This window comes from Gorilla gorilla, chromosome 14 (genome assembly GCF_029281585.2).
Source record: "Gorilla gorilla gorilla isolate KB3781 chromosome 14, NHGRI_mGorGor1-v2.1_pri, whole genome shotgun sequence".
Lineage (NCBI taxonomy): Eukaryota > Metazoa > Chordata > Mammalia > Primates > Hominidae > Gorilla > Gorilla gorilla.
In genome coordinates, this window is record NC_073238.2 from 24,818,768 (window position 1) to 24,828,594 (window position 9,827).

Consider the following 9,827-nt stretch of genomic DNA (forward strand, 5'->3'; position numbering starts at 1 on the left):
ATTATTGTGTGGGAGTCTAAGTCTGTTTGTAGGTATCTAAGGACTTACTTTATGAATCTGGGTGCTCCTGTATTGAGTGCATATATATTTAGGGTAGTTAGCGCTTCTTGCTGAATTGATCCTTTTACCATTATGTAATGGCCTTCTTTGTGTCTTTTGATCTTTGTTGGTTTAAATTCTGTTTTATCAGAGACTAGGATTGCAACCCCTGCTTTTTTTTAATTTTTAATTTTTTTTTTGCTTTCCATTTGCTTGGTAGATCTTCCTCCATCCCTTTATTTTGAGCCTATGTGTGTCTCTGCATGTGAGATGGGTCTCCTGAGTACAGCACACTGACGGGTCTTGACTCTTTATCCAATTTGACAGTCTATGTCTTTTTATTGAGTCATTTAGCCCATTTACATTTAAGGTCAATACTGTTATGTGTGAATTTGATCCTGTCATTGTTATGTTAGCTCACTGTTTTTCCTGTTAATTGATGCAGCTTCTTCATAGTATCGATGGTCTTTACAATTTGGCATATTTTTTGCAGTGGCTGGTACCGGTAGTTCCTTTCCATGCTTAGTGCTTCCTTCAGGAGCTCTTTTAAGGCGGGCCAGGTGGTCTCAAAATCTCTCAGCATTTGCTTGTCTGTAAAGGATTTTATTTCTCCCTCACTTATGAAGCTTAGTTTAGCTGGATATGAAATTCTGGGCTGAAAATTCTTATCTTTAAGAATGTTGAATATTGACCCCCACTCTCTTCTGGCTTCTAGGGTTTCTGCTGAGAGATCTGCTGTTAGTCTGTCGGGTTTCCCTTGTGGGTAACCCGACCTTTCTCTCTGTCTGCCCTTAACATTTTTTCCTTCATTTCAACCCTGGTGAATCTGACAATTAGTATCTTGGGGTTGCTCTTATCCAGAAGTATCTTTGTGGTGTTGTCTGTATTTCCTGAATTTGAATGCTGGCCTGCCTTGCTACATTGGGAAAATTCTCCTGAATAACATCCTAAGGAGTGTTTTCCAACTTGGTTCCATTCTCTCTGTCACATTTAGGTACATCAAGCGAACGTAGATTTGGTCTTTTCACATAGTCCCATTTTTCCTGGAGGCTTTGTTCATTTCTTTTCACTCTTTTTACTCTAAACTTGTCTTCTCACTTTATTTTATTAATTTGATCTTCGATCACTGATATCCTTTCTTCCACTGGATTGAATCAGCTATTGAAGCTTGTGCATGTGTCACAAAGTTCTTGTGCCATGGTTATCAGCTCCATAAGTTCATTTAAGGTATTCTCTACACTGTTTATTCTAGTTAGCCATTGTCTGACCTTTTTTCAAGGTTTTTAGCTTCCTTGCGATGTGTTTGAACATGCTCTTTTAGCTTGGAGAAGTTTGTTATTACCAGCCTTCTGAAGCCTCCTTCTGTCAACTCGTCAAAGTCACTCTCCCTCCAGCTTTGTTCCATTGCTGGTGAGGAGCTGCAATCCTTTGGAAGAAAAGAGGTGCTCTGGTTTTTGGGATTTTCAGCTTTTCTGCTCTGGTTTCTTCCCATCTTTGTGGTTTTATCTACCTTTGGTATCTGATGTTGGTAACCTACAGATGGGGTTTTGGTGTGGATGTCCTTTTTGTTTATGTTGATGCTATTCCTTTCTGTTTGTTAGTTTTCCTTCTAACAGTCAGGTCCCTCAGCTGCAGGTCTGTTGGAGTTTGCTGGAGGTCCACTCCAGACCCTGTTTGCCTGGGTATCAACAGAGAAGGCTGCAGAACAGCAAATACTGCTGCTTGATCCTTCCCTGGAAGCTTCGTTGAAGAGGGTCTCCCACCTGTATGAGGTGTCTGTTGGCCCTTACTATGAGGTGTCTCCCAGTTAGGCTATACGGGGTTCAGGGACCCATTTGAGGAGGCAGTATGTCCATTCTCAGAGCACAAACACCATGCCAGGAGAACCACTGCTCTCTTCAGAGCTGTCAGATGGGAGGTTTAAGTCTGCAGAGGTTTCTGCTGCCTTTTATTCAGCTATGCCCTGCCCACAGAGGTGGAGTTTATAAAGGCAGTAGGCCTTGCTGAGCTGTGAGTGGCTCTACCCTGTTCAAGCTTCCTGACCACTTTGTTTACCTTCTCAAACCTCAAAAATTGTGGATTCACCTCCATCTGCTCAGCTGCAGCATGAAGGTTAATCTCAGACTGCTGCACTGGCAGTAAGCAAGGCTCTATGGGTGTGGGACCCAGTGAATCAGGCACAGGAGAGAATCTCCTGGTCTGCCAGTTGCTAAGACTGTGCGAAAAGTGCAGTATTTGGACAAGAGTGTCCTGTTTTTTCAGGTACAGTCTGTCATGCCTTCCCTTGGTTAGGAAAGGAAAATCCCCCAACTCCTTGCACTTCCTGGGTGAGTTGATGCCCTGCCCTGCTTCAGCTCACCCTCCATGGGATGAACTCACTGTCCAATCAGTCCCAATGAGATGAATCATGTAGCTCAGTTGGAAATGCAGAAATCACCCATCTTGCATTGATCACACTGGGAGCTGTAGACCAGAGCTCTTCCTATTTGGCTATATTGGAATGAGAGTTTAAATCAATCAATTTAATATATCATATTAACAGAGTAAAAGATATAAACCACACAATCATCTCAAATAATGCAGAAAAGTCAACTGACAGTATTAATCATCTTTCAAGGTTAAAAAAACACTCAATAAACTAGAAATAAAAGGAAACTAACATAGCAAAAGATATGTAAATAACTCATCACCAACTGGGTTCAACAGCTCATGCCTATAGTCCCAGCAGTTTGGGTGGCTGAGGTGGGTGGATGATTTTAGGTCAGGAGTTCCAGACCAGCCTGACCAACATGGTGAATCCCTGTCTCTACAAAAAATATTAACATTAGCTTGACGTTGTGGTGTGTGCCTGTAGTCCCAGCTACCAGGGAGGCTGAGGCATGAGAATAGCTTGAACTCGGGAGGTGGAGGTTGCAGTGAGCCCAGATCATGCCACTGCACTCCAGCCTGGTTGACAGCGCAAGATCCTATCTCAGAAAAACAAAAACAACAACAACAACAAAAACAAAAAAAACAAAAACAATCATCACTAATATTATAGTGAATTCTGAAGTGTGGAAAGTTTATCCTCTAAGATTAATAATAAGGCAAGATATTCACTGTTGCCACATCTATTCAAAAATAGCAGTGAAAGTCCTGGCAAAACAACTAGGCAATGAAGAAAAGAAAAGATCCACATTCTAAAGGAAGAAGTAAAATTACCTGTTACTTATGATATGATGTTATATACAAAAAAATCCTATACACTGAAAACAATTCCTGTTAGAACTAATAGTTGCATTTAGCAAAATTGCAGAATACAAAATTAAGTGTATTTCTCTTCATTACACGGTACAATCCAAGTTTTTAAAATTCCATTGAAAATAGCGTTAAGAAGAATATACTTTGGAATAAACAAGCAAAGAGATGTAAGACTAGTATACTAGAAGTTACAAGATGTTGCTGAAGAAAAGTCACAAACAATGGGGAAGATATTCTATATTTATAGATTAGACAATTGAAAAGATATCCCATATTCATAAATTAGAAAACAATATTCTTAAGTCTATACTAATGAAATCAATCACAGATTAAATGCAATAGCTATATAAATCATAACAATATTTACTTGCAGAAATACAAAATTCTAAAACATATGAAATCTCAAGATTGAAAATAGCCAATTAAACTTGTAAAATAATGTCAATTGTGGAGCCCTCACAATTTTTAAATCAAAAACTAATTGCAGTGCTGTTGAACTCTTTTCAAATGTGGTATTTTGCGGCCAGGTTCTATGGCTTACACCTGTAACCTCAGCACTTTGTGAGGCTCAGGTAGGAGGATTGCTTGAACCCAGGAGTTCAAACCACACTGGACATCCTAGTGAGAACATCCATCGCTAAAAAAAAATTAAAATTAAAATTAACCTGGCAATGTGACATGAACCTGTAGTCTCAGCTATTCCAGAGGCTGAAGTGAGAGGATTCTTTAAGCCTGGGAGAGCAAGGCTGCAGTGAGCCATGGTCGCACCAGTGCACCCCAGCCTGGATGACAGAGAACCTGTCTCAAAAAGTAAAAAGGAGAAATTCTAAAAAGAAATGTATTAAATCAAGACGTGTAGACATAGAAAATAATAGAGACCCCTCTCTCCACAAAACCTTGTATATATGGTCAAAATGATCTTCAACAAGGGTGCAAAGGCCAAACTATGGAGAGGGAATAATAGCCCCCTTTAACACAAAAACGGTATGAAGATTTGCTATCAACATGTAAAATATAGAAGTCAGAATTGTAGTTTATACTATATATTTTTTAAAACTCAAAATGTGTAAGTCTGAAAGCCTTACACAAAAATATAAGGGAAAAATATCCAAAATTATGCCATGGAATTTGGCAATGGGTTCTTGACTGCCAGCGGCCCCACATCCCTGGAGCATCCATCCGCTCACCGCTGCCTGGTGCTGGGTCCTTCCACACCTGTCACACTGCTTTGTGCGGAGCTCTGAGGGGCACGAGCCAGGACACCAGGCCGAGCAAAGGGCACAGGCCGGGCGTTCTCCGGCTATTCGAGGGCAGGCTGTCCCCATGACAGCCTCAGGTGCAGGAGGGAGGATGGCCTGATTCGAGTCTGCGGAAGGAGGAAGAAGCTCGTTTCCTGAGCCAGCAGGGACACAGAGGCGGATGCGGGACACAGGGACACAGGGGTGGATGCCATAAAAATATATGGCATATATTTTGAAACATGGCCGCAATTTGAATAATTAGAGTGTTATGCTGAAACTGCACCAAAATTTATCATTCTAGTGACTACAGGGAATTTTTAATAGTTGTTATTTTTATAATAAAATTAAACTTTAATGAAATAACTGACTTTCAAACTTCAGCAAGAGGACAAATATTCAGCCAGAGGTATCAGTTCCCGGTTTCTGCTTCGGGTCCTCTCTGGTCTCCCACAGCCCCTCCTGCATCACCCAGGTCTAAGGGGCCACCTGGCCTGGCCTGTGTTCCCTCGTCCCTCCCCTTCCCCACCCAGATCCTGCAGCGCCTTTCTGGGGCAGGGGCGGCGAACCGTCCAGAGCGGGAGGCTCCTTCGCCCAGGGCAGCACCGCTCCGCCCCTCTCCACACCTGCCCAGCCCCTGGCAAAGGAGTCGCCTGGGCCTGGCCCGCTGCCCGCTCCCCAATGCCTGCCCTGTGCCTGCAACGGCGACGCTGCCAACAAGAGGTGCCAGAGACAGCGGCGCAACCCGCCCAGAGAGCAGGGTCCCACTCACCTGGGAGCGGGGGCACGTCCCTTCCAGTAGGCGATGGAGTTAAGATTGTTTCCTTATTTATTTTACTTAAAACTGGTAGAATGTGACTATTATATGAAGTACCCATGACTCAGTAAATTTGAGCAAACGTTTATTAGTTTTTGTCAGTTTAACTAGTTCTTTTGTGTCTATTAAGGTGAAATTTAACTTCTATCTGAAATCAGTAAGATACAGAAAGATTTTAATGACAAGTGAATATTTTTTTTCTCAGGGGGAACTGAATTATGAATTGAATGAATGAATTCTGAATTAAATGAATGCATTCATTAGCAAGGTAGAGAGGACACTAACCAATCGGTAGTTTTAATCAATCTGTATTCCCTCCCCCCTCCCTCTTTGTTTTTTGTTTGTTTGTTTGTTTTTGAGACAGAGTTTTGCTCCGTCGCCCAGGCTGGAGTGATGTGGCGCGATCTTGGCTCACTACAACACCCGCCCCCCAGGTTCAAGCGACTCTCCGCCTCAGACCCCCGAGTAGCTGGGATTACAGGCGCCAGCCACCATGCCCAGTTAATTTTTGTGTTTTCATTAGAGGCGGGGTTTCACCACGTTGGCCAGGCTGGTCTCAAACTCCTGACCTCGGGTGATCCGCTCACCTTGGCTTCTCAAAGTGTTGGGATTATAGGCGTGAGCCACCAGTCCCGGACCCTCCCACCCCTCTGTATTATGACCATGTGTACCCAGCATTTAGCTCCCACTTATGAAAGAGAACATGCGCTGTTGCATTAGTTTGCTGGAAACAATGCATCCATGTTGCTTCAAATGGCATAATTTTGAGTTTTTTCTGGCTGTATAGTATTCCATGAGTCTTTATCCAGACCACCACTGATGGATGTCTGGATTAAGCCTATGTCTTTGTGATTGTGAATACTGCTGTGATAAAAATATAGCTACATGTGTCTTTTTGATAGGATATTTATTTTTTTTCGGGTATATACCCAGTAATGGGGTTACTGGATTGAATGGTAGATCAACTCTCAGTTCTTTAAGAAATCCCCAACCTGCTTTCCACAGTGGCTGAACTAATTTACATTCCTTCAGAAAGTGTATAAGTGTTCTCTATTCTCTAAATCTTCACTGATATGTGTTTTTCTTTTGACTTTTCAAAAAAGGCCATTCTGACCAGTATGAAATGGTATTTCATTTCGGTTTTGATTTGCATTTCTCTAATAAATAATGACTATGAGCACTTTTACATATGTTTGTTGGGTGCTTGTGTGTATGTCTTCTTTTGAAAAGTGTCCATTCGTGTCCTGTTGCCCACTTTTTAATGGAGTTACTTGCTGCTTGCTTGTTGATTTGTTTAAGTTCCTTATAGGTTCTGCATAATAGACCTCTGTTAGATGTGTAGTTTGTGAATATTTTCTTTCATTCTGTGGGTTATCTCTTTACTACCTTGATAGTTTCTCTTGTTGTGCAAAAGTTTTTCAGTTTAATTAAATCCCACTTAGTTGCAATTGCTTTTGAGGACTTAGCCATAAATTATTTGCCAAGGCAGTTATCAAGAAAAGTATTTCCTAAGTTTTTTCTAGGCGTTTTATAGCTTGAGATTTTTCATTTAACTCTTTAATCCATCTTAAGCTAATTTTTGTATTTGGTGAAATATGGGGGTCTAGTTTTATTCTTCTGCATATGACTAGCCAGTTATCCCCGCATTATTTATTAAATAAAGTCTTTTTCCCATTGCTTACTTTTGTCAACTTTGTTAAAGATGTGATGGCTGCAGGCATGTGGCCTTAGTTTCTAGTACTCTAGTCTGTTCCATTGGTCTATGTGTCTGTTTTTCTACCAGTACCATGTTGTTTTGATTACCATAGTCTTCTAGTATAGTTTGAAGTCATGTAATATGATGTCTCTAGCCTATGTCTCTAGCCTTAGTATTGCTTTGGCTTGGCTATTCAGACTCCTTTTAGGTTCCATATAAATTTTAGATGTTTTCTATTTTGTGCAAAATGACATTAGTAGTTTGATAGGAAAAGCACTGAATCTGTAAATCGCTTTGAGCAGTATACTCATCTGCACGCAGATGATACTCCAGTGTATGTTCTGTGGTTGATGAGTGAAGTGTATTGTAATTCCAAATGGTCAAGCCAGACCCTGCCCCCACCCGGCTCCTCCTCTGCCAGAGCTGGACACCTCTACCCAGGGGGCCTCTAGAGCCACTGGGGATGGGGCTGAGGGCCGCTTCCCGCCCCCGTGCAGCTGCTGCAGGGCAAATCACCTGGCTTGGCCGCAGCCACAGGGACATCTGGCCCTGCTTCCGAGATGTGGGGAGTGCGGGCAGGCTCAGGAGTTGCCTGGAGGCTGCTGCCTGCACACAGAAGGCGGCTGCAGCTTGGGAGCCCAGGGGGGCTGGAGGTGCATGGCCTGCTCGGCCTCGGGATCGCCAGCGCGCCCAGCCTGAGGGCCCCCAGGCCGTGCCTCCCACCCACTCCTCCACCTGAGAGCGATCGGGGCCGCTGTCATGGGCACTCGGCAGTCACCCCGTGTGGGGTTGAGCAGCGGGTTCTCAGTTCTCGCCCCTGTGCAGCCGCCACCGCCAGGCAGAATGCCTGGCTTGGCCACAGCCACAGGGACACCTGGCCCTGGTTCTGCGAGACTGGGAGCGCAAGCGGGCTCAGGGGTTGCCAGGTAGCTGCTGCCTGCACACAGAGGGCGACTGCAGCTTGTGCGCCCAGGCGGCGGAGCATGGTCTGGGTGGCCTCTGGAGTGCGTGCGCGCCAGGCCTGAGGGCCTCCCTGGTGGTGCCACCTGCCCCAGTCTTCCTCTGCTGGAGCCTGGAGCAGCTGGAATGGCCACTCTGCAGTCACAGGGGAGAGAGTTAAGTTTTCTTATCCCACACATGCACACAAAAACGTAACTATTCTGTGAGGTAATGAACATGTTCATTGACTTCGTTTTGGTAATCATTTCAGAATGTGCATATAAACGCATCACATGTACAATTTTTATTTCTCTATTACACCTCAGTAAAGCTGAAATAATTAACAGAATTGAAAGGATAAACCCACAGTTCTATAGTCACAGTTGGACACTTCAATACCTCATTTTAATTAATGGATAGAAAAACCAGACAGAAGCTTCATGAGAAACACAAGAGTTAAACAACAGTATAAGCCACTGAGAGCTAATACGCATATACAGGACAGTCCATCCAACAACAGCAGAATATACATTCCTTTCAAGTGTATATGGAAGTTCTCTAGGATGGGCCATATCTTCGTCCACAAAATATGTCCTAATCATTTTTAAAAGTTTGAAATCATACAAAATATAATTTACACCCACAATGGAAGAAACAACAGATAAATAAGTGAAAACTGGAAAATTCACGAAAATGTGGAAATTAAACAATACAGTCTTCAACTACCAGTGAGTGAAAAAAATAAATCACAAGCAAAATTGTAAAATATCTTGAGATAAATTAAAATAAAAACAAAACATACCAAAACTTATTGAATGCAGTGAAAGTAGAGTTCAAAGGAAAATGTATGGATATAAACAACTACATTTAAGAAAAATCTCAAATCAACATCCTCACTCTATACCTAAAGGCAGTGGAAGAAGACAAAAGAAGACTAAACCCAAAGCTAGCAGTATGAAAGAAATAATAGTATAATTAGAGCATAAATCAATAAAATAGAAGTTTGGAGAGCAGTAGAATGAATAAACATAGATTATTTTAATGATCAAGCCTTTCACTATATTGACTGAGCAAAAGATGGAAGACTAATTACTAAAATAATAAATGAAAGCAGAGCCATTACTACCAACTTTACAGAAATACAAAAGGATTACAGGAGTATACTGTGAACAACTGTCTAACAACAAATTAACTGCCCTGGATGAAATGGACGAAAGACACAAACTACCAAAGTGGCTCAAGAAGAAAGAGAAAATCTGAATAGACTTATAACCTAGGAGATTGAATCAGTAATCGAAAGTGATTAACAAAGAAACATTTATGACCAAATAGCTGCATTAACTGGTGAGTCAACCTAACATTTAAAGAAGAATTAATACCATTTCTTCTCAAACTCTTCTGACATAATATATGAAGAAGGAATACTTGCTAATTCATTTTTTGATAACAGCATTATCCTTATACCAAGGCCAAAGAGAGCACAAAAAAGAGAACTACAGCACAATATCCCTTATGAATATATTAGCAAAAATCTCAGCAAAATACTAGCAATACTAGCAAAATACTAGCAGCAATACTGTATAATCAAAGGATTGTAAACTATCACCCTGTGAGATTTATCCCCAAAATGCAAGGGTGGCTCAACATATAAAAAATCAATCAGTGTAATATACTCTAACAGTAAAATGAATAAGCACGTGATTATTTCAATTGATGCAGAGAAAACATTGATGAAATACAACACCCTTCTATAATAAAAATACTCAATAAACTAGGCATAGAAGGGATTTTCTGCAACATGACAATAGGATGTACAAAAACCCAACATTAATATCATGATCAATGATGAAACACTGAA

At 41.7% G+C, this 9,827-nt stretch overlaps 1 pseudogene; it reads right to left on the bottom strand.

The window, feature by feature from the left end:
• Positions 1 to 7,410: 7,410 nt before the first annotated feature.
• On the bottom strand, positions 7,411 to 8,208 carry LOC129526477 (mucin-19-like; annotated as a pseudogene).
• Between the last annotated feature and the right edge of the window lie 1,619 nt (positions 8,209 to 9,827).